Source organism: Botryllus schlosseri, chromosome 2 (genome assembly GCF_051294905.1).
Source record: "Botryllus schlosseri isolate E-star chromosome 2, Bs_hap1, whole genome shotgun sequence".
Taxonomy (NCBI): domain Eukaryota; kingdom Metazoa; phylum Chordata; class Ascidiacea; order Stolidobranchia; family Styelidae; genus Botryllus; species Botryllus schlosseri.
Window position 1 is genome coordinate 24,406,868 of NC_137237.1, and position 27,705 is coordinate 24,434,572.

General features: G+C 41.0%; 2 protein-coding genes and 1 pseudogene across 3 annotated transcripts in view; all 3 read left to right on the forward strand.

The window, feature by feature from the left end:
- LOC145456913 (uncharacterized) overlaps window positions 1-27,705 on the forward strand; it is a 185,142-nt gene that overhangs the window by 49,072 nt on the left and 108,365 nt on the right. The gene's annotated exons all lie outside the window — the stretch shown is intronic.
- The window catches only part of LOC145456849 (tubulin epsilon chain-like), a 297,431-nt gene that overhangs the window by 32,058 nt on the left and 237,668 nt on the right, over window positions 1-27,705 (forward strand). The gene's annotated exons all lie outside the window — the stretch shown is intronic.
- The window catches only part of LOC145456860 (intelectin-1-like), a 32,758-nt pseudogene continuing 19,470 nt past the window's right edge, over window positions 14,418-27,705 (forward strand). Inside the window, exons 1-3 of the transcript XR_013920723.1 lie at window positions 14,418-15,500; window positions 15,863-16,012; window positions 24,940-24,993. The product of XR_013920723.1 is annotated as an intelectin-1-like (transcript). The remainder of the gene's footprint in view (window positions 15,501-15,862; window positions 16,013-24,939; window positions 24,994-27,705) is intronic.

A 27,705-nucleotide genomic window follows, 5' to 3' on the forward strand; every position in this document is an offset into this window, starting at 1 on the left:
GTCAATATACCAACGGGTCCGCCCGAAGATGTTCTATTCTTATTTAGGGGTCCTACCTTTTCCGACACACCTCACTCAGCTTTACCGGCAAATCTGATTACGTGAGCAGAACGCGGATAAAAAATTGAGAGCAAAATATATGCAATTCCCGATCATATTGGCTGATTCAAACACGAATTATATAAATTTTTCGCGCTTCGCGCGTTCAGTCGGAATAGGGTGACGCACTTAACAGTACACCCAATGTAGCTGATAAGTTGCAGGGAAAATGCGTACAGGCTCAGCGGGGCTAAGGTGGTTCTGGGGGCCCAAGACCAACCTTTTTTGGCGGGGCTGACAAAGTGTTTTTATGGTCCTGGTGGGGAATGAAGGCTCGGAATAAATCTGAAGAGGGAATGAAGACAAAAAGGTTGGGAACCACTGTTCTAGAACGTCTACTGAAATCCTGTAGTGTTGACTTTAAAAATGTCATCTTTCGGACTCGACTCGCGAATCAACCACTTTCTAACTACACTGCTATGGTGTTGACTAAAAAAAGGTCATTTACCCGTCCTACTCCCGAATGACCCACTCGAACGTCCGCATCACACATTTCGTGTCATTTATGGCGTTTATTTAGTTCAGCCTGTCAATTAGTCTGGTTGTCATAGCTATATAACAGAGGACGAATTTGGAAAAATGAGGACATTTAGGCATCCTCGGAGGACATTTTCGATTTCCTGAAAGGGGATGACATATGGTAACCCTAGTACTATGGACTGGGGATGGTGTGAACGTGAGGTTCACGTTCGCGTTCTGTGTGTGAGCCTCAGAATTTTAGAGGTTCACGTTCACAAACGAACCTTGGTAAGTTCTGCACAGTGAACCGTTTTCATACATTGCAATTTTCACTTCATTTTAACATCTTTGGTCGAAATTTATTGCATTTCAACTGCGGGCCACTCTATGCCTGGCGGTGACAGTAAAAGAAATCAACACTAAACGAGCATACACCTTGACAATCTCAAAAAGTTTAATTGCTTTGTTACAAAAGTCCGCTCGAAATATCCAGCTTTCCGTTTGTGAATATTCGGTGACTGTCTGCTGTGCTGTAAAAAATCTAGCAAGCGTACGAGGTCAATAGCGGTTGCAAGAATACAAATCCGTTTTACGTTCTGCTCAATATCAACGTAGCAAGGATGGTGTGAACCTCTGAAAGGTTCAGGTTCGTGTGAACGAGAACCTTTTTGAAAGGTTCTGTGTGAACGCGAACGTGAACCTCCTGACGTCACGTGACGTCATATTGCTAATTCCAACCCTACATTTCAATTGAGTGATAGCCTATAATCAGGGCCGTAACAGCACTTCGTCAGCCCCCCCCCAAAAAAACTTTGGTCTTGGGCCCCCCATAGGGTTATAGACCGAACGTCTGGGGGGCTTCGCCACCCAGACCCCCCTCCGGCGATACACTGTTTACCACTATTCATCATGGTCATTGGGAGTTTCTTTAGTGAATCAGCTTTTGTGACCTAAGCGCGCGAAGCGCGCAAAATTTCTAGAATTCATGATTTCATCGGTCAGTATGATCGGGAATTGCATACATTGTTATCAATTTTTATCTTCTCTCTGCTCACGTAATCAGATTTGCCGGTAGAGCTGAGTGAGGTGTGTTGTGAAAGGTAGGACCACTCAATAATAATTAAACATCTTCGGGCGTATAGCCGTTGGCAGGAACGAAACAGCACCTCGTCAGGCCTCCAAAAACGTGGGTCTTGGGCTCCCATAGGGTGATAAAACGACCCCCCCATCACGTTGTTCGCGTTTGTCACGAAATTATCTGTACTGTATTGTGAGCCAGCGCGAAGCGCGAAAATTTTCGATAATTTATGATAAAATCGGTCAATCAGATTGGCGATTGCATATATAATCCTATCAATTTTTGTCCTCTCTACTCACGAAATTAGATTTACCGGTAGAGCTGAGTGAAGTGTCTTGAAAACGGGAGGGCCCGTAAATAATAATTAATCATCTTCGGGCGGGTGGAACCGTTGATATGACTTCGTTACATGATGTTATTTCGTGACTTCCAGTCTGCTATATCAAAAAATATAGAACCGCCCAAACGTAGGCTTCTAAACTAAGAGACGCACACGATTTCAAATTTGTATTTCTTCACTGGCATAAAATTTTTCCCAGCGGGATGGTATTTGTCCTGTGAGGTTCAGATTGCAAAGACAGGAACATTCGGCGCCAGTCATTTAGGCGCCTATGGACAATTAAACCTATATGTATTTTGTATATATAGCGAAGTCTTTGGTCTGCATAAGGGCATAGACCTTTTCGGCCAAGCTTTTCTCGCTGCTAATCGTTCTGGCACACTTCTTGGAGTCGCATGTTATATGGCCTAAAACTTGATTGTATGTCTTGGTAGGTCGTGGCGCGGTAATGGCCCAATATCCAATAATAAAGATAAAGGGCTACTTGAATTTTGAAAAAATTGCCTAAATTTTCAAAAAATACTCTATGATTTATGCTAATTCACGAAATAATTTTGGGCCCCCATCGAGCTCGGCCCCCCCCCCAATTGGGGGGTTTGGGGTGCGGCAGTTACGGTGCTGCCTATAATAATGTACACGATACCTAGCGACGACTCGGGCCACATAATGACACAATGCTTAAATACATATTGGCGTTTGAAACCTCGCTATATGTATCAACTGAGGCAGTCAAATGATATGATACTCCCATAAAATCAATATCATCCGTCACTTTGCCTACAATTTCGACGAGGAGTTGCCAGTGAATATAAGCTTACGCCTTAACGGTCTTCGCCAGACCGGACAATGTATTCGGCGTCTGACTATTGCTACATTGATATTGGGCAGAGCGTATAGAACATGTTTCCATATTTGGTACCGATATTAGGCTACCCCACAAGTGATACAACTGTAGCCAACGCCTCAATCGCACGGATTTTGTTTTAATGATACAGTAAACATATGAAGTCAAGATTGACTGCTAGATTTATTACATCAAAAAGCGATATCAATCTCATTGATTGGTTGAATAAGCATCATTCGCTGACTACAGGTACTGCATGTCGCTCACGATGTTGCGTGATTGCGGGTCAAGCTCACAGCAGAGAGTCACTAAATATTCATAAACGGGAAGCTGGATATTTCGTGCAAACTTTTGTAACAAAGCAAGTAAAATCTTTGAGATTGTCAAGGTGCATGATCGTTTGTGTTGATTTTTTATGCTGCCAGCGTCCTGCATAGAGTGGCCCGCAGTTGAAATGCAATAAATTCGAACCAAAAATATCATATTGAAGTGAAAATTGTAATATATGAAAAAGGTTCACTGTGCAGAACCTACCAAGGTTCTGTTGTGAACGCGAACCTCTAAATTTCCGAAGTTCACACACAGAACGCGAACGTGAACCTCAAGTTCACACCATCCCTAGTAGCAATACTCCGACGCAGAATACATTGTCCGGTCCAGAGGTGGTCAGTAACGAAGTACTTCTACTTTTTCGAAGTACTCAAGTAGTTTTCCTCTACTTCTGGTACTTACTCAAGTAGATCTGATATTCGCTACTTCTACTTCTACTTCATAATATTTTGTGATCTACTTACTTACTTTTCGCTATTTTCAGTTTGTCAAGTAGAAGTAGTTTAATCCTCCAGACGGAAAGATAGCCTGAGGAGTTTCGGGGCTGTTTTCACGGGCCATCAACATTTAATTTTCATAAAATTTGTTTAAGGCCCAGAATTTTCGTAACGGGTAGCCCGTATGATATCACTATGGTATCGGTGAATATAATTTAGGTAGCGGGTTGGCGTGATTTCGTTCACACCGCATTGTCGCCCGTCGTCATGTCGAATACTTCATCACAGTATATAATATTATGACTCATCATAGCGTTCTTTTTTTAATATTCATGGTTTTTGTCGACTACTATGGTCCTTTATACCAGGTCGATATTCCTAATTTTTTATTCTATAACTGCCAACTTATAGCACGGCCCACTTTTAGGCTTTTTGTAAGATACCGCTTACGCGGATGAGGGGATGAGAAGGAGCCTAGATAAACCGCCATCACTTAGGTATAGGAATTCTGAAGTCGACCTCGGTCGGATTCGAACCCGCAACCCCATTGGTGTTGCAGCCGCGGATTATACCACTGCGCAATCTCGCCACTTCATCATAACGTCTAAAAATGTTATGTTTGGCAATCTAGCATTTCATGTCGTTATCTAGCAGTCCATGGCGTGCCCTAATCTGAAAAAGTGGACTCTGACTTTTTTTAGTTTTAGAGCTGTTTTAGCATACCAACCTTCGAAACTTTCTGGACCAAAGACACGAAATGAATGTTCCGCTTTTAGAAGTAGTATTTATATTTCACTTAAAATTCCTAGTATCATATAGTTTGAGTTCTAATTAATATCGGTTCTTTTTTTGATAACATAGAGGTTGAAGTATGAAAGCAAGTGTGGTAATGCCTTTAATTTTCGGAAATAAAACTACACATATGGCATTTTTACGATCCTCCATATTTTTTATTAATGTTTACTTATCGCGCAAAGTGTTTACACCATATCCTATACAACTTCTCCGTATTGCTCTTCGTCTAAACTACAGGCCTAATAACATGGGGGAGGGTGCCATACCATGATATCTTCAAAGACGTGATGTTCGATTAAAAAGAGGATTAGTATCGCATTTCCATATCAATACTATCGTTTCCATGCCATGATGCGGACGAATGCTTATGCTTTCGAAAATTGGATACCTCCTGGTATGCAATCTATGCATCCATGAGAATGAAGCTCTGCACCTTTCGCATAGCTCAATTTGCACCTTTTGATAATCCATGTCAACGAATTACGATCGTTTTCACAACTACTTACTTACTTACTTACTTGAGTAGATTTAAAGTCAGTCAATTCTACTTCTACTTCAAGTAGTTTTAGGTTGCTTATGAAAGAAGTACTTCTACTTGTACTTGAGTAGATTTTTTCTTCGCTACTTCTACTTCTACTTGAGTAGCTTTCTTGACTACTTTGACCACCTCTGGTCCGGTCTGACCTAGACCGTTAAGGCGTAAGCTTATATTACCTTGCAAGTCCTCGTCGATATTGTTGGCAAAGCGACGGAAGATATTGATTTAATGGGATTGTTTATATCATTTGATTTCTCCAGTTGATACATTCGGCTACGTTCAAAACGTCAATATGTATTTCAGCATTGTGGCATTATGTGGCCCGAGTCGTCGCTAGGTATCGTGTAGGCCTACGATTGTACATTAATATAGGCTATGACTTCACTGAAATGTAGGGTTGGAATTAGCAATATGACGTCACGTGACGTCATGAGGTTCACGTTCGCGTTCACACAGACCTTTCAAAAAGGTTCGCGTTCACACGAACCTGAACCTTTCAGAGGTTCATACCATCCCTACTATGTACATTGTACAGCTTGCATATTATTAAATTCATTCTCCACTTCTTGGTAGAATCCCATTCATCAAATAAATTTTTGAAGCTATCCAAGAATCGTTATATTATTCCCCGCCGTAATGGAACTAAGACCCCAATCTGGATTAGATCATTAGGTTTCGCGACGTGAGTGGAACAGTGGACGGCCATAATGCACATACCAGTTATGCGATCTACTAGGGTCGTAACTGCCGCACCCCAAACCCCTAATTGGGGAGCTTGAAGGAGCCCAAAATTATTTCGCTGGTCGTTTCTTGATGGAGATTTATTCAATTTGAATATATTCGTCGCGCGTTGCGCGATTTCATGTGCCCGTCTGTCTACATTCAAATATGATTAGTAAGTGAAAAAATGCCACATATCATCGCCGACGATTTCGACACATTGAAAATGACAATAACTCCATGAAAAAATGTGGGCCACAGAACATTTCCAAACCGGAAAAATGGGCCACATCTAAACAAAGGTCGAGAACCCCTGGACATAGACACCAAATCCACTAATATATTATATATGCTACGTGCTCTCGTTGCACATATTTAACTAGACATACACCTGCTTGTTTTTTCCGCGCTCTGCACAATTTGTTACCAGTTCATAACACTGGTCAACACATATTTTTAGGCAGACAACGTAAGAGTGGTTTGAGGGGTTTTGAAGGGCACTGATTCCGAATATGACCTTCTTTTTTTCCAAATTGGCTCTATTTTTGGAGACAATCCATGGGGCTATTTTGACTAAAATCTCATATTTTCGCTGTATGGGCAAGATAAAAAATTGGCTCAGTCGTACTATAAAGTTCAGAAATTCAATCTACTTGTTATTTCGACACGCTGAAGACTGTTTGAAATCAAAATACATCAACAGAATTATATTTCGGGGTATTATATTTATCATAATTGGAGAATTTCACTGATATTATGTACATAAATAAACTTCAATCATGTATGTAAGTTTTTACCTAAATACTCAAATAACGTTGCATTAATTGAATCAGTTTTATGTCAACCACCTATTTTAAATTTAAAATAATCGGTTGGAATATAATATTAATACCTTATCTTGAAGCAAAATTGGTTCTTGTACTATTTTCGGTTGTAAGCAATTTAGTGCAGTGGAACCTTTCCCCTTTCTATTCCCTACAATCAACAATATTATCAGAAAATATATCAAGATGACTGAACAGCGAGTGAAATATAATGCCCATGTTTGTTCAAAGGTTTCCATATCCAGATGCCAATTCTCGGACCAACCGTTTGTAGTTGAATGCGTTGTGATCTTCCAAAAAGTTTTTTTACTACATCCAATTAAAGTTATAATTATATGCAATACACCAGCACGTAGTAATGTCAATCCGGATTTTAGTAAATTTTGCATTCTAAAGGTCTCGAATTTACATCAATTTGAAATTGTCAAAATCACGAAGCAATGCGACGCAAGAACATTACCTGAGTATTTTGACGATTTCTTCCAATACCCCAGTTCAATTCACCATTTACAAAATCAGTCTCTATTCGTTTCATTAAAATCATCTCTAGACTGTCAAGAAATTTCCTATCTCATATAGGTGTGAAATTTTGGAACAACGTACCAGCAATCTATCGCACTCCTTTCCTATCATAAATATAAAACTAGCTATTGCAAATTTATTTTTCCAAGTACCAAGAATATATTTCATGAGCACAGTGATATATTAGGAATAAATGCAATTGTTGTTTTGGTTAGCTTTATATGTTACGATACTATTACCACTGTCTATTCGGGTCAAAATGTTATTTTCAGAACACAAGATCAAGCTGTTAACAACGGAAGCCGTCAATATTGCTCTCTTTAGTTTTCTTTTGTTTTCATTTCCTTGCCTGTTGTTCTGTTACTTAACTGAAGGCGGAAATTGATTATTACCCGCGCAAGTTTTTGCAACTTTTGCAACTTTTTTTACAGCGTCCGGCAGCTTCCAAAATTCTCAGAAGTTATGTAGTATGGTGTTTTAAGCTGTCTGCAGGAATCCTATCGTGCAACTTTTTGCAACTTTTCTCCATTTTTTCATGCAAATTTTTCGATTTTTCATGCATCTGTTTTGACGAGTCATGTGTTTAGTTAATCAGTTTGGATGTTTTAGTGAGTCAGTTTAATTCAACTGCATTCCGTTATTTTCTTCGACAAGTCTTAATTGTTCTGTTTTGGTTGATGATTGGTTAATTTAATTGTTGCGCCGTCCGTTCTCGTTTACCTTTATATTGCTCTGTTGCTGTTATTTCTTTCTCTATTTCGACTGCTATCGGACGAGCAAGCAATCTTGCGAATCTCGCCATTTAACGTATCTATATTCTGAATAAGCTGTTCCGTATTGCATGTTTTGGACTGCTTGTATTTGAAACAGAAGAGATTTGAGATACGCAACGCTTGCTTAGTACCCATTGCCAGATTTAGTGTGCAGCAGACAGGATCCCGACACCTGATAAAACGCCACTGATTGATTTTAGTGCCGGAAATAGTACTGGAAATATTTGGCACTAGATGTAAATAGATCGCTTGATTATTTCACTGTCGTTTAAATTAGAGGTCCTTTTTGATTTGACGTACATTCAGGCTAGACCGCCGAAAATTATATTTTCACTGGGTCAATTTTTTCGGGTTTCTATCTCTCTCTCTCTCTGTGCTGCGAAAATAAAAATATGTTCGTATTATCAAGAACATTCATATCAAAACTTGAGATTTTAACAGGAAAAATTTCCACGTAAATAATCTCTGGAGACAGCAAATGCCGAACATGTTCTACGTTCTTTTGCCGCATCGTTATCATCCGACCTCAATGCTGCGTTTCTCTTGTTTTCCCATTAGGAGACAGGGACGATTATAATCGTCAATATACTGTGTCAACGTAATCGACTACTGACCATTGCGACCACAATTACGATCACAGCAAAATCTGGAATGAGTCATCACGATTACTGTCGATTACATTCAGTTTGCTTCCTTAAAATTAAGCATAACCAATATTAGAAGACAAAACAACAATTATGTCGATTGAGATGACGCTGTATCGTGGAAAAATATGATTTGTCGCAAGAAGTACTACCACTTTTCGTTCTAGATGCCTCACATGCTAACACGATATATAGGCCGGTGACTGATAGTACAATCAAATATTGAGTAGAGAAAGGTGAAATAACAATTGATGCAGCCTTCAAGTTGGACCATCGGTAAAAAAAGCAAAATGAACACGAAACACAGCAATACCGATCATTGCTTTTATCGAAACCTTACATACGTATTCCTGCAACCAGCATCATACGAATACAAGCCGCCGTTACGATTGGTGTAGAACAGTGGTCGGGAACCTTTTTCGTCCGAAGAGCCATATTGGCCCTATATTTTCCATCTTAACTCCCAAAGAGCCATACATGTCAATCAACTGTTACGTCACGATTGAAAATTCTTGACGTCATGGTTGCACTACTTCGTCGTGTGCGCTATATTTTCTCTGCAAAAAATCGTACTAATCATGCTGGTTGTCTTATTTCAGGATGCGAAACTGAGTTACAGATTTTTTGCAAGCTACATCTTTGGCAAATTAAATTTAAGGATTTTGAATAGGTGGTCCGATCCCGCAACCCTGAATATGACACTATCTTGACCTCTCAAAGACATGCTTATACTTCTACGAAAATAATTATTTTGGTCGCGATGAAAATTTGCAGCAAATTGTTGCAATATTGGAAAATAAAGTACAAAAATCAAAATTTAGCAAAGTCATATCTTTTACCCAAAAGAGCCACATATGGCTCGCGAGCCATAGGTTCCCGACCACTGCTGTAGAAGAACAGCTCGTTTATATGTACTATTACATACGAGTGACTGCTGAGTTGTATTGAATTTGAAGAGTATCGTTTCAATCCATTCATTCTTCCAATCCCACTAGAAGCTGTCCAGCAAAAGCCTAGAAGGGTAGTCGGCCGAGATAGGAGTCGGCAGTCCCGGAATCATAAATGGTTTACTTGTAAAATGATCATTATCATATAAGTGTTGAACGAAGCATCATGAATACTTAAATAAATACTACCATGATTGTGGTAAACTTTTGGGAGCTACCTCAGCGGCAGATTTATCAAATATTTATCCGATATATATGAGACATAAGAAGCACGCAAGTTTATTTGAAACTCAACGTAACGTCAGGAATAGTTTCTAATTTTTATTATTCCTAATCTGTTTTCAGTTCAGACTATTCGGACTATGTCAAAGCAGTGGCCATCACCCCATATTGTCATAATTATGTTAGTATTGTAGCCTATACCCGCGGCATATTTTCATTTAGCCTTTACTTGAATTGAGGGCGGTGACGCGACGCAATGCCAGGTTAGGGGGTAGGTTAAGAACAATTGTATCATAAAAATAACATTTGCTGGCATATGGATAGTATTTTATCTTCTTCTGGTTTTGTTTGATTTATTGTAGTAATATGTCTTTGTTTGCGTCTTCGATGCAAACATCATCGATGTTATATACATCATCGATTCTTTTTGTGCAAAACCACCCACATTTCCGAAAGCAGCCCACAATTACCGACAACATCCGCGATGTAATTTTTCTTGAATAACGTCTTAGAATCCACACTCACGTACCATCCGGGACAGTGAGTATAACAACGAAGGAATGGAAGAAGTCAAAGCCTTTCTGGCAGATTACTGATCACTCTAGTATTCAGTAAAAACGTCCGAAATACTTAGCCTTAGCGTTAGTAAGTTTCGTTGTTGAGAAAGTTCCCGAAGATGTTGTTATATAAGCCATTGACGTAGGTGAGCTCGATGAGGGAAGTAGTAGAGTTACCCTATCGGAGTCGCATATCTGCGTTTTCGTGTCGCGGATCCGATTAATCAGAAGATGCTTCCAGCGATTCCTATGGTTAGCTATTCGTGTGGACTTCATGGATCAGCATTACCAATCAGTCTCAAAGTTCTCATTAATCTGTATCAATATTGCGGACCGATTTGAATGAGGAATCCTTGAGTCCCGCTGTCGGAGGTTGTTCTGGGCTCCTCGCCGGCCGTGTCGCTGTTCTTACGGCGACAAAAAAGCCCAGTAAAAGACTCGGTGAAAAACGAATGGAGCAAGAAATAGCGTCTAAAAAGGATCGACGAAGAACGATTAATATGGAAGAAGACTGTGACATCGGACACTATAGGCCGAGGTGGATGCCCCCCTCCCCCCATCCCCCCTATCAGTTCATTACATAGCATTGCGTCTCGTATATCGCATTGTACATTGTGCGTGTCTTGGACAGATGAAAATATAATCTGACGATTAGTAATATTATTATTATTACGATTATTGCGATTAGGCCTACAATGGTAACTAAAACCAATGCAAAATTTGATCTTATTACAAGATGCTATTCTAGGGTTACCATATTTTTGTGAAGCAAATTCCGGACACTCTTTAGCGCCCACTAGCGGATTTTAAAATGAGGTGTAACACATAGTCCGTCTATATGACGTCATACTAGCAAAGCATCGCCCATCGACTGTGATACACTATACAGGAATGGAGTGGAACATAGGTCATGAATTGGGCCATCTGTACTGTGAGCTCTGGTGATTGCTACTTGCTGCGGTCTGCAATAGATTCCTCCACGGGCTGGATGAAATCGTCAGCGGGCCGTGTCTGGCCTGTCAGGATTGTGATTGAAAGCCCTGCTATACTGTTAGGTCGGTGCGGCCATCTGGTTATGTGTTTTAATCAGGTCCGAAACAACATTTTTTTTTGCCCCCTTTCGCCCAAAAGAGCACTGATCTTGGGCCCATCATAGGGTAGTCGATGTAGCCTGTTGTGCACTTACTATATGCATTTGGCTGTTAAATTTTATGTATGAATTCTGTCAATAATATTGATTCTTTCGTAGGCTACTATAAAATGCACCAGCAGGTTACACATCCGGTGATTTCCAACCTTTCATGGTCGCGACCTCATTTCGCACTTGAAAATGTTCCGTGGCAAAAGCTCAAAACTTGATAAGCTGATTATTAAAAAAAATCAGCTTGTCCAAACTTACTCATGGCCTAGGAATCTGATTACGTCTAAAGCCATCGCGATCCCCAGATAAAGGCAAACGACCCCAAGATTTGGAACCACTGTCTGTGACTGAAGCATCCCATCGGCCTTAACCAACTCTAGGAATAGCTTATTATTGTGATTACAATCAGACTTATTTCAGTAAATGATGGTTATTTATCTATATTTTGATTGCATTTTTGACGAGGGTGGTGGTGCCTGGTGCCCATACTAATATCATTATACGTTGCACTAAGTCGCGCGCGGCGCGAATAAGAGTTTTGAATAACATAAATCTGCTTGAAAATATTATTGTTTATGTTGATTTACGAAAAACTTTTGAGCCTGTTTCGAGCCTTCAAAATTCCGGACATTTTGGCATATTTTAGAAATTCCTTCCGGACGCAGATTTTTCAGTGGAATTCCGGACATGTCCGGGAAATTCGGGACGTATGGCAACCCTATGCTATTCCCCCTCGTAGCCAGGGGCCACAGCCACCCCCACATCTTTCGCGAATTTTCGCAAATCAATAGAAAGTAAACCGCGGCTCTCGGACACGCATGCGGCTCCAATGTAGCCTTCTTGCGGCTCTGTTGACCTCTAAATATGCCACAGAAGTATAATAGACGAAAGTTGTTGTTTGTACGGAATTGTAACTATGAATAGTACTAATTTTCTGTTTTCAATTTCTGTATATGAATGCTAAAATGAAGGATATTAGATGCGTCAAAAGTCGTCCGAGGCCACATGTAAAAAACGGGATAGAGAATTCTTGCAGACGAGCGTCAAACGCATTGATGAATTGAATACCCGTCATACAAGAATATATCTTGAGTTCTGCTGGTCATAGACCGTTATATGTCGTCTCTGTGAAGAGTAAATTTCGACACAATTTTACTAACATCAAAATAAATGCTCATAGTCAAGTATAATTGCAATAAGTCCAATATTACCCAGCGTAAAATCCACTGCAGACTTGGGCATGAGTGCTGGAATGTATGAAGAGCTATCACAAAACTACATAATAGTATATTGTGGCAATGATTTGCATTTCATTTTATTTCAATGCATCGCACTCGCGAATCTGCGTCCATCATTGCTAAAATAACCGATATTGAATCTATATAAATCGATGTGCATGCTTTTAAATTAGCTGGATTGTAGTTATCATCTAACTCTGACCACTGGTAAAAAAGGCCCCTTTTCCGAGGCGATAGTGGCTCCGAAACCGGCTTCCGCGTCTACTTTCCGTTGAGTTGATCTTTTTTCGCGTCACGTACAGAATAAGCCGTTTTCACGTGCATTTTGGCAATGTTAATTAAATATATCTCGCTGGACGTTTTAACATTTTCACCCCCTATCATTCTGCAGTCGCCCCCTTTAGCATTTCAGCCTCCTCGGTTCTCAAAATCATCGACCGGGTGAGCGGGGTTCGATATTGCCCACAAGGGAACCACTGGTCTAGAGGCATGTGCAGTAGGCTACGAGGGTTTATGCGCTACCAGAAACATCGACGGCGATAAAACCGAGGTATATTGGCCGAAGCCTTCCATATTGATATGTCCGAATTCCTAAATGGGTGTGGTCGAATAGTCCTGCCCTTGCAATCTGAGCCCCGCGGTAGAAATTCCTCTCGCACAGGAAAATATTACCCCACATGAAAAGGTGCTAATTCTGTGTAGTACGAGAGTCGCCATGGGAGTTTTTCTTGGTCTGGTCTGGTGCATGTGAGCGATTCCAATATCGTAAGACTGGCAACTAGGGTTGCATTTAAAACAGAAATCAATGTAAAACATGTTTTTTTTTAAGCCATGACGTCACGAATATTCAGTTGTGACGTCATAATGGATTGACATGGACAATTGATAATACAGGGTAAATGTAGCTCCCTTGGCAAAATATCTACGTAGGCTACTACAGCTGTCGAACCGAATATTTTGAGGGTTCCAACCATCCCATATCGTAAACGTAGGTTTTATCGGGTGGTAAACATCCGTAGGCTCATACACCATGTTTTTTGGAAAGTATTTACACAATTATGGTATAATTTTACAACTTAAAAAACACAATTTTTTTTATAAAGGCCTTTGTTTAAAACACTGTTTAAAATATGTTTTAAGCAAAGTGTTTTAAAAGACCGTTTGTTTTAAATGCAACCACTAGCGACAATCTTTATGGGAGGTACCAAAATAATAACTTGCTTCTACGATGTATTTAATAGCAATGGACTCACCCATAACTAACTTGCGAAACCGTATGAATAGTCATAACCGTCTGGTATGAAAACGACTCAAGTTTTATAATTAGGCTACGTACCCTAAGTTTTTGAAGACACCACTTGCTCATGTATCCGAAATGCATGCAATATGTGTGTGGGGAGCGGGTTTGCGAATTGTATGCATAGAGGGCAGTGATGACATTCCCCGTCGAAGTATGGACAGGTCTGGAGGGCTTTCCAATGGGAAAGTTTCGTTGAATATATCGTATATTTTCCACCCCAACCGACCAATTTTGTTTCTGGTTACCGCTGCGCCTTGCCAGTACTCGATTGACTATGAGAACGGACGATGTAAACGCGAGAAGAGTGAAAAATGAAATATAAGCAAACGCGTCACCAGATCAATATCAAATCATTAGAAAGGCAATATTACAGTCTTCAAATCGCACATGAACGGCTGGAGCATACATTGTTTTGCTGAGCTTTCAATCAGGGCTGTAGAGTCGGTAAATTTTACCACCGACTCCGGCTCCGACTCCGACTCCACACATTTTCAATATACCGACTCCGACTCCGACTCCTGAGTCTTTAAACGTACCGACTCCGACTCCGACTCCCGACTCCGACTCCAGCATTATTACCTATTAACTTCGAAAATTATATGCCACATTGTCGGTTGAATGACTATCATACAACCATTAAAGATATGCAAACATATGACTAACGGTGTCATGCTAAATTGTTTCATTGTGGCACAGCTCGAATTATCCACTATGCAATTAACATGAAAGAAAGATTTGCTAAATATCCTTCCTTTTTCAAGTTTCTATAACATGGACTCTCTAATATTGCAGACTTGCAGTCTTTCTTAGTCATTTGTTCGATCCAAACAGCTAAGCTTCACTACAAATATTTTTAATTTTGTCAAGTGGGAAGCATCGTTTGGTCATATTTACATCATTTTTACAATTTTACAAAACCAGCCGATGAATTTGCTCTGTCACAGTATCATGGTTTAATTCCAAAAATTGCATCAATTTTGACTGCATCGCGAAAACGCATATTGCGATATTCTTCCCCTGTGCAACTGAGTTGTAATTTCCAAGTAATGTCTAATTTTATCTATATCGGGCGATGGCAGCTTTTTCGGCCAAAGGGTCACATGAGATTTACGAACCATTGCGCGGGCAACTGGAATGTTGATAACCTTTTTTTAGTCGTCCGATAGGAGCGAACCGAATTAGGTACCATTGCAAACAAGACTTATATTAATACGCTCTAAAATTGATAACAATATGTCATACAACTGTGCAGTGGGCTATCCGGCCCTGGTCGTGCAAAGCGAGAAGTTTTTTTGGCAAGATAATGACTGAATTATATCAATAAATATGTTGCTAACATACATTGGGGGTCGCGTCTGTATACCACGACTCCGACTCCGACTCCGACTCCATCAAGCGAAAATGACCCAGACTCCGACTCCGACTCCACCGACTCCGACTCTACAGCCCTGCTTTCGATTCTCTCTACACGTGATCGACTACCTTTTTAAGTTCCAGCTTACTTGAATTCAATGCATTAACAGTTATTTGTGTTTATCAATGAATAATCCAACCACCGTGGCACAGGGGACTACGTGGTATTCTGCCTGAGTTACAGCTAGAACGGTACGGAGATGCAATCCATGAAGTACAACGTGTATGAGGAAGCGGAAAATCGACAGATATATCAAAACACCTTTGTCCCTAAAAATGGTGAATATTCTTTCGAAAATATTCACACTCCTTAAGTCCTAAATATCTGATGTAATTCTAGACAATGTGAATATGAACTATTATTTCTTGATGCGTATAAGACCATTCTCTTCGTCGGTAGGTTACTATATGATTCCCGCTTTATGTTTGGCATCAAGTTGCATTCAGTAGATTTCACTACATATATTGCAAAATGCAGTGGTCATGATAAATAGGAGACAGTTTGTCACAGTTGCGATAGATTTATATGGGGGACGGAGATCAAGGTTTCAAAAGACGCTAACAGAGCCCCAAAAAAAATGCTTGGGAGTGAGATATCTGTCGCATTAAAACTGCTATGTAATAAATATCGTTCCATTTAGGTGGCGATCAACCATCGGACAAGGCAGAGAGGCGGTTCGGCCAAAACTGCGTGAAAGGAATTGCTGTCATCTTACTACTCGCAGCAGCAATTGCTGTACTAGCAACAATCTTCACGCTGCATCTTCAACTCAAAGACACTTGGCATCGAGGTTGGTAGAACAGAGTATGGCAGCTTTTGTAACCAGGGCATGGTATGTTATAGTATGGAACGAGAAATACCATACTTACGATTTTTCATACCATAGAAACATTCTTCCATACCATATATTGATACATTTTCTATACTTTCGCAGTTGCCCAACCTCTCATCTAATAGTTATTTTTGGTGTGTGGAAATTTTCCGGCGTTTCTACTATGATTATTTTTGGTGAAATTATTCATTAAAACTAGTGTTACCATACGTCCTCTTTTTGAAGGATTTGTCTTCTTTTTTTACTTTTTTGAAAGTGTCCTCGGAGGACGCCCAAATGAGCTCTTTTTTGAGAATTTTAGTTAAATGTCGGGCAAAATTCGACTCAGATACAGTAAATTAGCACTGAAGTAACGCTACGGCTGCTATTTCGGGAGCTGAGTCGGAAAGTTGACCTTTTTTTAGTCAACCGACCACGAAGTGCGAAAAATTTACCATTTTTCCGGGATTCTCCTCCGATATTGCTAGTCTGAAAATTTTCAAAAAGTGTCCTCTTTTCAGATTTCCAAAATATGGTAACCCTAATTTAAACAGTCTTGATGCACTAATTCTAACCCCAATTTCTTTTTGTCGCATGTCTGCGACGTAGGTTGCGTAATCATAGAAGACGGAACGTAAAATATGTAGGATTATTGGGGAATCGCAACAGAAGCTCATGACATCTAAAACTAGTGTGGCAACGTACTGCTAGCAGTAAACTACAAAATTATATACAACAAATATATTGTCCCATCAGAATATATCCTAGAATACAATTTAACTTCGCTACAATGATTAGGGATTTTGCGATAGGGAATTAAATGTCCGATTGCTTGCATAGGTGTGGGTGATACTCATTAGCCAACATCAGGGTTCGATTCTTTTATCAGAGATAACCCGATTTAATGAAGTTACGATGTCTGTTATAGAGACCGGCATGGCGTAACATCGCTCCGAGACAAGCTACACATTTTTTAAAATTACAATGATGCGTATGTCAAATAGATATTGCGGAATGACTGATGACCATCCGAGCAAAGCACAAGAAATGATTTCCTAGTGCACCAAATTAATGTGAATATCCATGTAACTGCTACATTCTCAGACTTTACGATTTTTAAACTCCTCTTGGTAGCTTACGGAGTTGAAGTTACGGTATTCGAAATGTAAAATGTGACGCTGTAACGCCACAGTCGTCAAATATCATTCATTTTAAGATCTATAGATTGTAATAATTTTCATCAATATTATTTCCTTCATATTCTCGTTGCACAACTAATTTGTATTCAAATAGATGTCAACCGGGTTGAGAAATGAACATAGAACTGTCAGTGAATGATTTTCTGAGGTATGCCGTCGATTCGACAAATCGAAAGAATGGGATCATTACCATGGTTCGGCAATACTATACCGAAGTATGGAAGTATATGGAATATAATTTCCACACCATATTGGAAAACTTACATACCATGCAATGCTTTCACATTTCCGTATTCCATGCCGAAATTCCGTTCCACATGCCATACCATACTCGATTTGTAACTCACGGCGGTTCTGACTATTATATAGTGTTTAACAGAGGTGGTCAGTAACGAAGTACTTCTACTTTTTCGAAGTAGGCCTACTCAAGTAGTTTTGCTCTACTAGTGGTACTAACTCAAGTAGATCTTTTTTTCGCTACTTCTACTTCTACTTCATAGTATTTTGTGATCTACTTACTTACTTTTCGCTATTTTCAGTTTGTTAAATAGAAGTAGTTTAATCCTCCAATAAGAAAGATAGCCTAAGGCAGTGGTTCTCAACCGGAGGTCCGCGAAGCCTCTAAATTTGAAGAATGGTTGATAACTTAATTTGTAATTTTTTGGAATTAGAGAAATCAAGAGGCAGTTTCGCTTCATAACTCACATAAACTGTATGAGATGATATATTCTACTGTGCAAACTCCTTCTAATTGCCAAATTGCCACAAGCCTACTGATACAGACATATTGCTGTTCAGGGACGTTTTGTTGGGGTTTTGGAAAATAGCTTTGTTGCTGCTTATCACTATGCTACAGATGATACTTGCACTGGACAGAATACCGTTGCACGATAATAGAGCTAAATTTAAACTAAAACTTTGGTGTCTGCGGGGGTCCGTCACGGTCCAAACGGGGTCAGCGAAGACAAAAACGTTGAGCACCACTGGCCTAAGGAATTTCGGGACTGTTTTCACGAAGTACCAACATTTAATTTTCATAAAAGTCATGTCATAACCAGAATTTTCGTGGCGCCTCTCGCACAGTAGATATGGAGTGACAAATATGTTTTAACGAAAGTATCGCTGAATATAACTTAGATACCGCGTTGCGTGGTTCCGTTCACACCGCATTGTCGCCTATATCATATTTCATCGCAGTAAGTATGGGCCCCCCATAACGTTTGAAACTACCGTTTCGCTATCTAGCAATTACCTATTATACCTATAGCAGCCCATGACGTGTCCTAATCTGGAAAAGCGGACTTAGACTTTTTGAACGTTAGACCTGTTTTAGCAAACCACAGTTTATTTATTTATTGGAAGAAGAAAAAGAGTGGTGCCAGCAAACCACGGTTGAAACTTTCTAGACAAACGATATGAAATATATTTTCCGCTTTTTAGAAGTAGTATTTGTATTTTTCTTTCGATTACGAGTATTATACGTTGAGTTCTAATTATAGTTTCAGTTCTTTTGTTTGGAGAACATACATGTCGAAGTATAAAAGCAAGTGTAGTAATGCCTTATATTTTCCGAAAATAAAGCAATACAGTATTTTTACGATCAGCCATATATTTAATTAACGTATGCTAATCGCGCAAAGTGTTAAAGTCATGTCCGACACCACTTGTCCGAATTGCTCTTCGACTGAACTAGGGGCCTTATAATTTGGGGGAGGGCGCCATGCCATGATATTCTCTAAAACGGGGTGTTCGAGTAAACAAAGGATTAGTATGGCATTTCCACATCAATACTATCATTTATATCCCATGATGTGGACAACTGCTTATTCCGTCAAAAATTGACACCTCCTGTGATGCATCAATATGAATCAAGGGATTCGCGTCTGACCGCCGAGGTGTGCGGACGTGTCTAAATTGAGCAGCTCATCCTGCAATCAGCGTCGAGAGCTTGTTGCGAGGTTTTGGTCTTCTGGTGTAAAGGCTTACTTGTAGTAATACTCTAGCGGTACTCGGATAGGATTACGTGCAGTGAGAAGTTAATTGCTGTATAAGCCACCATCCAGCCTGATGGCAGCGGATGTTGGTAACGATGACATGGAATTTACTGTTGTCACGTCAAAACGCAGTAAAAGGGGTTCACAAAGCGAGTCTGATTGTGATAGTCCGCCATTGAAAGCAATGAATAATAAGTCTGATGCAGACTATTCTGGCCGCTCAGCCGATCCAGCTCGCACCGAAAATTTGAAAATAGTTGTTAAGGGTAAAGATAGGAAGATGAAACACTATCATCCTACCACAGTGAACAAGTGCTTACACGCAGTGATTGGTAATTATGAAGGGATCCGTGTCTTCCCGTCGGGAGACTTACTCGTCACCTGCCACAATCGCATGCAGGCCGATAAGCTCCTATCTCTAGATATGTTTACGGACGGAGTAGTGTCAATTCCAATTAATACGGGATGTTACGATGAGAGTAAACTGCATCAGCATGCGTCTAGGGCCGTTATCCGAGGTGTGCCAGCTGACATGTCAGAATACGAAGTTGTTGAATTCCTCAGCGAATCACACGTGTGCTTTGCTAAACGTCTAAAACGCAAGTCCACTGATGGCTATGTTGCTAGTTTGTCAATGCTGCTCGGGTTTAATGTTCCAACACCTCCAGATGAGTTGTATATTGGATATCTTCGATTCAAGACCAATCCCTATAATCCTCCCCCATTGAGGTGCCACCGATGCAATCGATTTGGTCACACGAAGGCAAATTGCGGCGGAAGAAAAACGTGCTCCAAATGTGGGAGTCATGAGCATGAACATCATCAGTGCGATCAGGAAAAGAGGTGTGTCAATTGTAAAATGCCCCATAGCGCAGCATACGGTGGGTGCCCAGTGTATAAAAGGGAAGCCAAAATACAAATAATTCGAGAACGAGAGAGTCTATCGTATGTCGATGCTAAATCCAAAGTATCGCATGTCGATGCTAAATCAAAAGCACCAGAAACGTCTTCACATACACAATTGTCGCCAACTCCCAGCGGTAAAACTTATAGTCAGGCTGTACACAGACGGCAGGCTGTACACCAACGTCAGAACGCCTCTGCTATGTCAACTTCGGCGAAAATCAGTCCACCGCGACAACCCCTTCCAAATGATGCGAACTTATCATTTTTGGAGACCTCTTCTCATGTAAACGAGGCCACCGAGGCCGCCAGTACCCCGTCCGAATCAGATCACGACTCGTCAATTCTATCTATCATGTCTTCTACACATCCGTTACTATTCTTCGCATTCATATGCGAAATTGTGAACCTCACAGCTAAAACTTGTCGTTCAAGCGATGATATCGATCTTCCGTCATTGATTACCTCCGCGGCTCAGAAGTGGCTAAGCGTTTCTTTCGACCCTGAATCACTGAAAAGCCTTTTGAGCGCAGTTCCACAAAATGTATAAGAACGCTGGTGTTCTTATACTGCAATGGAACTGCAGAGGAATATACAGGAAGTTACCTGAACTGAAGAACTTTATAGAACAACTCCCTACGCCTCCTGATATTATGTTAATTCAAGAGACACATCTTATTGATAAATATGTTCCAAAGATTAAAGGGTACATCATGGAAAGAAAAGATAAAACACTTCGCAGTGGTGGGCTAGCCATTTTAATCAATAAGCAATTGTCTTATCGAATACTCGATATTCATTCACCCGGTGGTGGTATAGATACGCTGTGCATCGAAGTGAACGGTTTGCGGATCTGTAACATATACTGCTCTCCCGAATACCGAGTTGTTGATGGTGACTTAGACTTCTTGGGTGACCTGTCCGACAGGTCTTTGATATTAGGTGATTTCAATGCCCATCACTGGTCATGGAGTGCTGGAAACTCGAATCGCAGAGGTCACTTGTTGTATGATTCGATAAATCGGCATGGATTGGTAACCCTGAACGCAACGAGTCCAACTCGCATCAATACTGCATACAACGCAGTGAGCAGGGCCTCACTCATCGACTTGTCACTGGCGTCGGCAGATATCGCACACTCGTGCTCTACCAACGTGACAAACTCCCTATTAGGCAGTGATCATTTTGTCATACTGACATCTTTATTGGCTAAACTACCCCGCTCTAACAAACGTCCGCTCACTTGGGCCCTCTCGAAGGCAGATTGGGCGAGCTTTCGCCAGATCCTTGATCTGTCCGAGGTGCCAAATTTAGGGAACAACATTGACGCCATGGTCGACAAATTCACTAGTGATGTATTATGTGCGGCCAGCCTGTCCATTCCAATCAAGAGAAGTCACAGTCGCTCATCAGTACCATGGTGGAACGACGATTGTGCCAGGGCTGTGAGAAAGAAGAAGGCAGCGTTTTTGAAAATGAGGCAAACGTTTGATGCGCAATACATTGCTGAATTTAAACGTAGTCGTGCACAGTGCAGACGAGTGATACTAACAGCGAAACGTGAATCATGGAGATCCTTTTGTGAAACACTTGGCACCAGGGGAAATCTCCAGAAAGTGTGGAGTGTCGTCCGTTCTATTTCGGGCAATCTTTCTAATAGTTCGGTGGCATCTTTGAAAGTTGGGAGCAATTATATTACTGACGAAAGAGGAAAAGCACAAATACTAGCGAAGACATTCCAACGTTGTAGCAGCTCTTTGAATTACCGTCATAGGTTGGACTTGAGAGCTTCACTCCTCATAGAAGTCGAACACCATAGGAACGATACTCTTCTGAACAATCCTTTCACGATTGCAGAGCTCGAGAAAGCACTGAAGTCGAAAAAAGACACGTCCCCGGGACATGACACTCTTTGCTACTCCATGTTCAAAAACTTCCCGCCAGATGCCCTACTCAGTATGCTTTCGGTGATAAATAACTCATGGTGCAATGGGACTGTCCCTCGCAGCTGGAAGCACTCGATTGTTATTCCAATTCCCAAAGGAAACAAGGACCGATCAGACCCACAGTCATATCGTCCTATAGCCTTAACCAGCCACCTCTGTAAAGTGATGGAGACGATGATTATGAAGCGACTATCTTGGTATCTAGAAAAGCACGGCTTACTCCACTCAGCTCAAAGTGGCTTTCGTCGGGGACGGCGGGCCCTGGATCATGTTCTCCGATTACACGATGCCACTTACAAAGCTATCCATAATGGAAGATCGGTCTTGGCTGTCTTCTTAGACATCGAGAGAGCATATGACATGGTGTGGAGGGCTGCTGCCATCCATAAATTACGGGAAATGGGTATTTCGGGGCCTTGTCTTTCTTGGATCAACAATTTCATACACGACCGTACTTTTCAAGTTCGAATCGGGACAACGTTATCCGACATTTTCCTCACCGAAAATGGTATTCCGCAGGGGAGTGTGCTTAGCCCTTTGTTATTCAGCATTATGATAAATGACCTTCCAACAGTTATCGAGTCAGACATGGGGCTCTATGCGGACGATTGTGCCATTTGGGAGGCCGGTCTTGCTGTTGACCAACTTGCTCAAAACATTCAGTCATCCCTTGATCAGATCCATCGATGGTGTGTAAAGTGGGGTTTTATGGTATCGGTCGAGAAATCCGTAGCAATGGTTTTCACGAAAAAGCGAAATTATGCACAACCTGTACTCAAACTTGGAAGTCATCAACTGAGGTATGTGGAATCCTTCAAATATTTAGGTGTCACTTTTGACAAAAGACTCAACTATAAGATACACACATCTAACGTTGCATCCAAATGCGCAAAGCGCATGAATTTACTCAAAATGGTATCCGGCACATCTTGGGGTGCATCCACTCGAACGCTATTAACCCTGTATAGGAGCCTGATAAGATCCATCATAGAGTATGGCATGGAAGCGTACTTCTTCGCACCGAAATCATACCTCACGAAAATAATATCAATCCGCAATCAAGCTCTGAGACTTTCTTGCGGTGCCATGTCCAGCACCCCTATATGCGTATTAGAGGCCTCGTGTAACGACATGCCCCTTTTTCTAAGGCACCAATATCTTTGTCTCAAGTACCGTTCCAAGATCAGAACACAACAATCAAACCCAGCACGCAGTTTATTGGAGGGTTCATGGGAGGAAATGTACAATCTACTCTCGGACCGATTTGTGACTTTCAATCTCTTATCCCGACTTCAAATATTGGATGATTTGCAAGTCAGAGGTGACCACCCTCTAACCATATGCCCTTGGTTATTGAAATGCGCTATGATTGATACATCATTACAAACAGCCCTCGGACGCGATCCACCAAGTCACCTTGTCGATGCTATATTCAGAGATTATATTTTTGAGCAATACCCAAACAGAATGCTAGTTTACACCGATGGATCTAAAAACATCAACGGTGCTGGGTACTCCTTCTACATCCCCGATCGCAATATAAGAACATCAAAAGTATGTTCGAAACTCCTATCAATCTTCTCGATTGAGCTGAAAGCAATATTCGATGCACTGATATGGATTTCAGAAAATTCCATCGAACGAGTTGCTATTCTGAGTGACTCTTTGAGTGCATTGCTGTCGTTGAAAAACCATCTTGGTGAAAATAACTATATTACCAATCAAATATTAGAACTAACTCACCATCTCTTACATGAAAGCCATAGAGATATTTCTTTCGTATGGATTCCAGGACACTGTGGTATTGAAGGGAACGAAGTCGCTGACCGACTTGCGAAAGAGGCTTCGGCCCATGACTTGGCTGACCAAAGTGTAGATCTTACTTCTAGCGAGGCCAACTCATTGATTTTAGGTCGCTGTAGGCAAGACTGGAACCAACGTTTCATTGAAACCGCCTCTGGAGCACATTTCAAACAGTTCTGCCCTGACATATACACAAAACTACCTACTTTTACCACGCCACGCCGTGCCGAAACCACCATTTTCAGATTACGCACCGGACACTGTCGTCTCAACTCCCATCTTAACAAAATTGGATGCTCCGATACCCCTGATTGTACCACATGCCATGTAGAAGAAACTGCAGAGCACGTTATTATGGAGTGTGCAAAGTACGTTAATGAAAGATGCCAGTTTAGAGCTGCCGTAATGGACCTGAGAGTACCCTTCACCATGGAAAATGTAATAACAAGTGATTATATATTACCTTTGCTGTGGGAATTCCTTGCGAAGACAAAAAGACAATACTAAATGTTTAGTTGACTGTATTTACTTATCGCAATATCGATTCGATTAGCAACCGTTACGTCGTGACGCAAAAGACCATAGTTGTTATATGCGTCACTAAAATCGCTTTTAAATATAATAATAATAATAATAATATGAATCAAGCTCTCTACACCTTCTGTATAGCTCCATTTGCAGCTTTTGACAGTTCAGGCGAACGAATTGAGATCGCTTTCACATCTACTCACTTACTTGAGTATATTTAAAATCAGTCAATTCTACTGGTACTTCAATTAGTTTTAGGTTGCTTATGAAAGAAGTACTTCTACTCATAATTGAGTAGATTTTTTCGTCGCTACTTCTACTTCTACTTGAGTAGCTTTCTTGACTACTTTGACCACCTCTGGTGTTTAACGGTATTGATACATGTATTGTTATCTACTCCTCGCGAAATCGGCTTCATATATGGAACGACTATGTTACAGCCAATGTTATTCGTCGAGGTGAAACAATCCCTTATCCATGCATAACATGGACATTAGACATGTTTTAAAGCGCTCTTCCTCCTCCTATTGCAGAATACGAGAATATTGCAGAAAATCTGGAGCAAATCAAAGAAATGAATTCTAATGGTGAGTCTGCATGGACCATGACGCATACCCTCGCGAGATCGTGCATGCAGGATTATCTGGAGATTGATCTTCATTCCACAAGACCAGGGGTTGGCAACCTGCGGCCGTATAGAAGGGAATTTGTGCGGCCGTGGACGTGGACACGTAATTCAATAAGTATGTGTTGGTGGGCGCGACGTGTAAATTGACTTTACGAATTGACTCCCGCATATTTAAGAGATTTTGATTAATCTTGAAATTTTCTTCGCACTATGCGCGATTCAATGAGGCTTCAATTTTCTGTTTTAATATGGTTGCGGTCTTTTCAATCTGAGACCCACAGTACGGATGAGAGCAGCAGAGGGAAATTATGCACTCCATGTTGAAATACCAACTTGGAATCATGTTGTCCTCACGAAATAAATTTGTTTCGGGTATGTTTGGGCGATTCAATATCTCTCCAATATACCGGCAATCCCGATGAGAGGTCGAGAAATATCAGCATGCAACGCGACCAATAACAATTGGCCCACCCGAAAATGCATCACCATTTATAACTTGCCCTTCATTTTCGAAAACACTCCCTTCATCAACGATTCCTGTGAATCTGATCGCATGAGCTGGGAGTGGATAAATATTTGACAGTGATATCTGAAACTGCTAATATTATTGACGAGATTCATTCTTGAATCTAAATTTTTTTTCGCCCTTCACGCGTCCATAACCGATCCCGATTGCTGTTCATAACATGAACACTCGCGATTTCAGTCTCTATAGTAAGCCGGTAAAGTAGATTAGTCTGGAGTTTACATGGGTATTTGACGTCCAGCTAGTTCATTACGTCTATAGCCTACCCTGAAGTGCGGCCGTAGGCTACATAAGAAATCGAAATAGCAAAAATGGTTGGCCACCCCTGTCTCCTGCACGAGACCCACGTTGCATCAAATATGAACGCTTAGTGCCAGTGGATCTCAAACTTTTTTAGACAGGCCCCCCTTTATGATATTGAAAGTATTCGCGCCACCCTTATCGTCATCTCACAAAATGCATCCAGAATGCTAGCAATCCCGACGGATAGTTTAATGGCATGGAAGTTTATGACTATTGATGAGAAAATTATTGAATATGAATTTCGGACTATACATGGCGCATGAACTATGAATCGGAGTTCAATCCCGCGGAGCGCGAAAATGATCAGTTGTCCGCAGCTACAGTTGTCTACATTTCAGTGAAGTGATACGCACACGATAACTAGCGACGACTCAGGCTACACTATGCCACAATGCTGAAGTACATGCTGACTTTTTAAGCGTCACCATACATATCAACTGGAGCAATCAAATGCTATAATAATCCAATAAAATCAATATATTCCGTTGCTTTGCCAACAATTTCGACGAGGACTTGCAAGGGAATATAAGCGTTCGCCTCAACGGTCTAGGCCTGACGGGTCAATGTGTTGGGCTTCTGACTATATTGCTACATTGATATTGTGCAAAGTGTAAAACAGGTTTCTATACTTGCTACCGATGTTACCTCATGAACAAAATATACAGCAGTAGACAACACCTCAATCGCACGGACTTGGTTTTTGAAACAATAAACATATCAAATCAAGGTGGATCTCGGATACGCCTACTAGATTTTTTACGGAAGACAACGATGTATTCTTTATATCAATTTCATTGATTGGTTGAATATGCATCATTCGCTGACTCTCTACAAGTAGTGTTTTTCGTTCTTGATGTTGTGTGATTGCAGGTCAAGCTCACAGCAGCAGAGAGTCACTAGATATTCACAAACGGAAAGATGAATATTTCGAGCAAACTTTTGTAACAAAGCAAGAAAAATTTTTGAGATAGGCAAGGTGCATGGTCGGTTTTTTTTATCCTGTCAGCGCCATGCATAAAGCGGTCTGAGTTAAAATGCAAAGACTTTCAACCAAAGATGTTACAATGACGTGAAAAATTGTGACGTATGAAAAAGATTCACAGTGCAGAACCTACCAAGGTTCGTTTGTGAACATGAACCTCTAAATTTTTGAGGTTCACACACAGAACGCGAACGTGAACCTCACGTTCACACCATCCATGTCTTTGGAGCCGGAGCCGGAGCCCGGAGCCCGGAGCCGGAGCCCCGGAGCCGTGCATTTTACCGGAGCTGGAGCCGGAGCCGGAGCTCTATATAAAATTCAACCGGAGCCGGAGCCGGAGCTGGAGCTAGTTATTTGAGGGGTAGCTCCGGCTCCGACGTGTTTCATATGATGCTATTATATATGCAACAACCATATCTGCTGAGTTCACAAAATTCAACAGCAGGCCTTCGCGAAATTAAGAATCTTTACCTCTTTGGCGCTACCTTATCCGACTAACCATGTTCCTGGGGATTTAACAGCAGAGCAGTCATATGTTCAATTTTCAATTTTCATACATGAATGCCGAACCTCGGTATGCTAGATATGCCTGTGAATATTGTGGGTATTCGGCATACCCGCAATTTCATCATCAGCACATCCTTGTTGGCCAATAGTACGGTTCGAAATAATGATCACTATGTATTACGCGAAATTGGAGAGAGGATAAAAACGTGATTTCGTAGCACAATGCACATGTCGATATGACGAACACGAGCCGAGAAATTCCATCTCATTGTTGCTGTGAATCGGATGAGCAAATACTCGTTCTTTCGTGATAGTTCGTTAATCGGGCCGCGAAATTGGACAGTGTTAGTGAG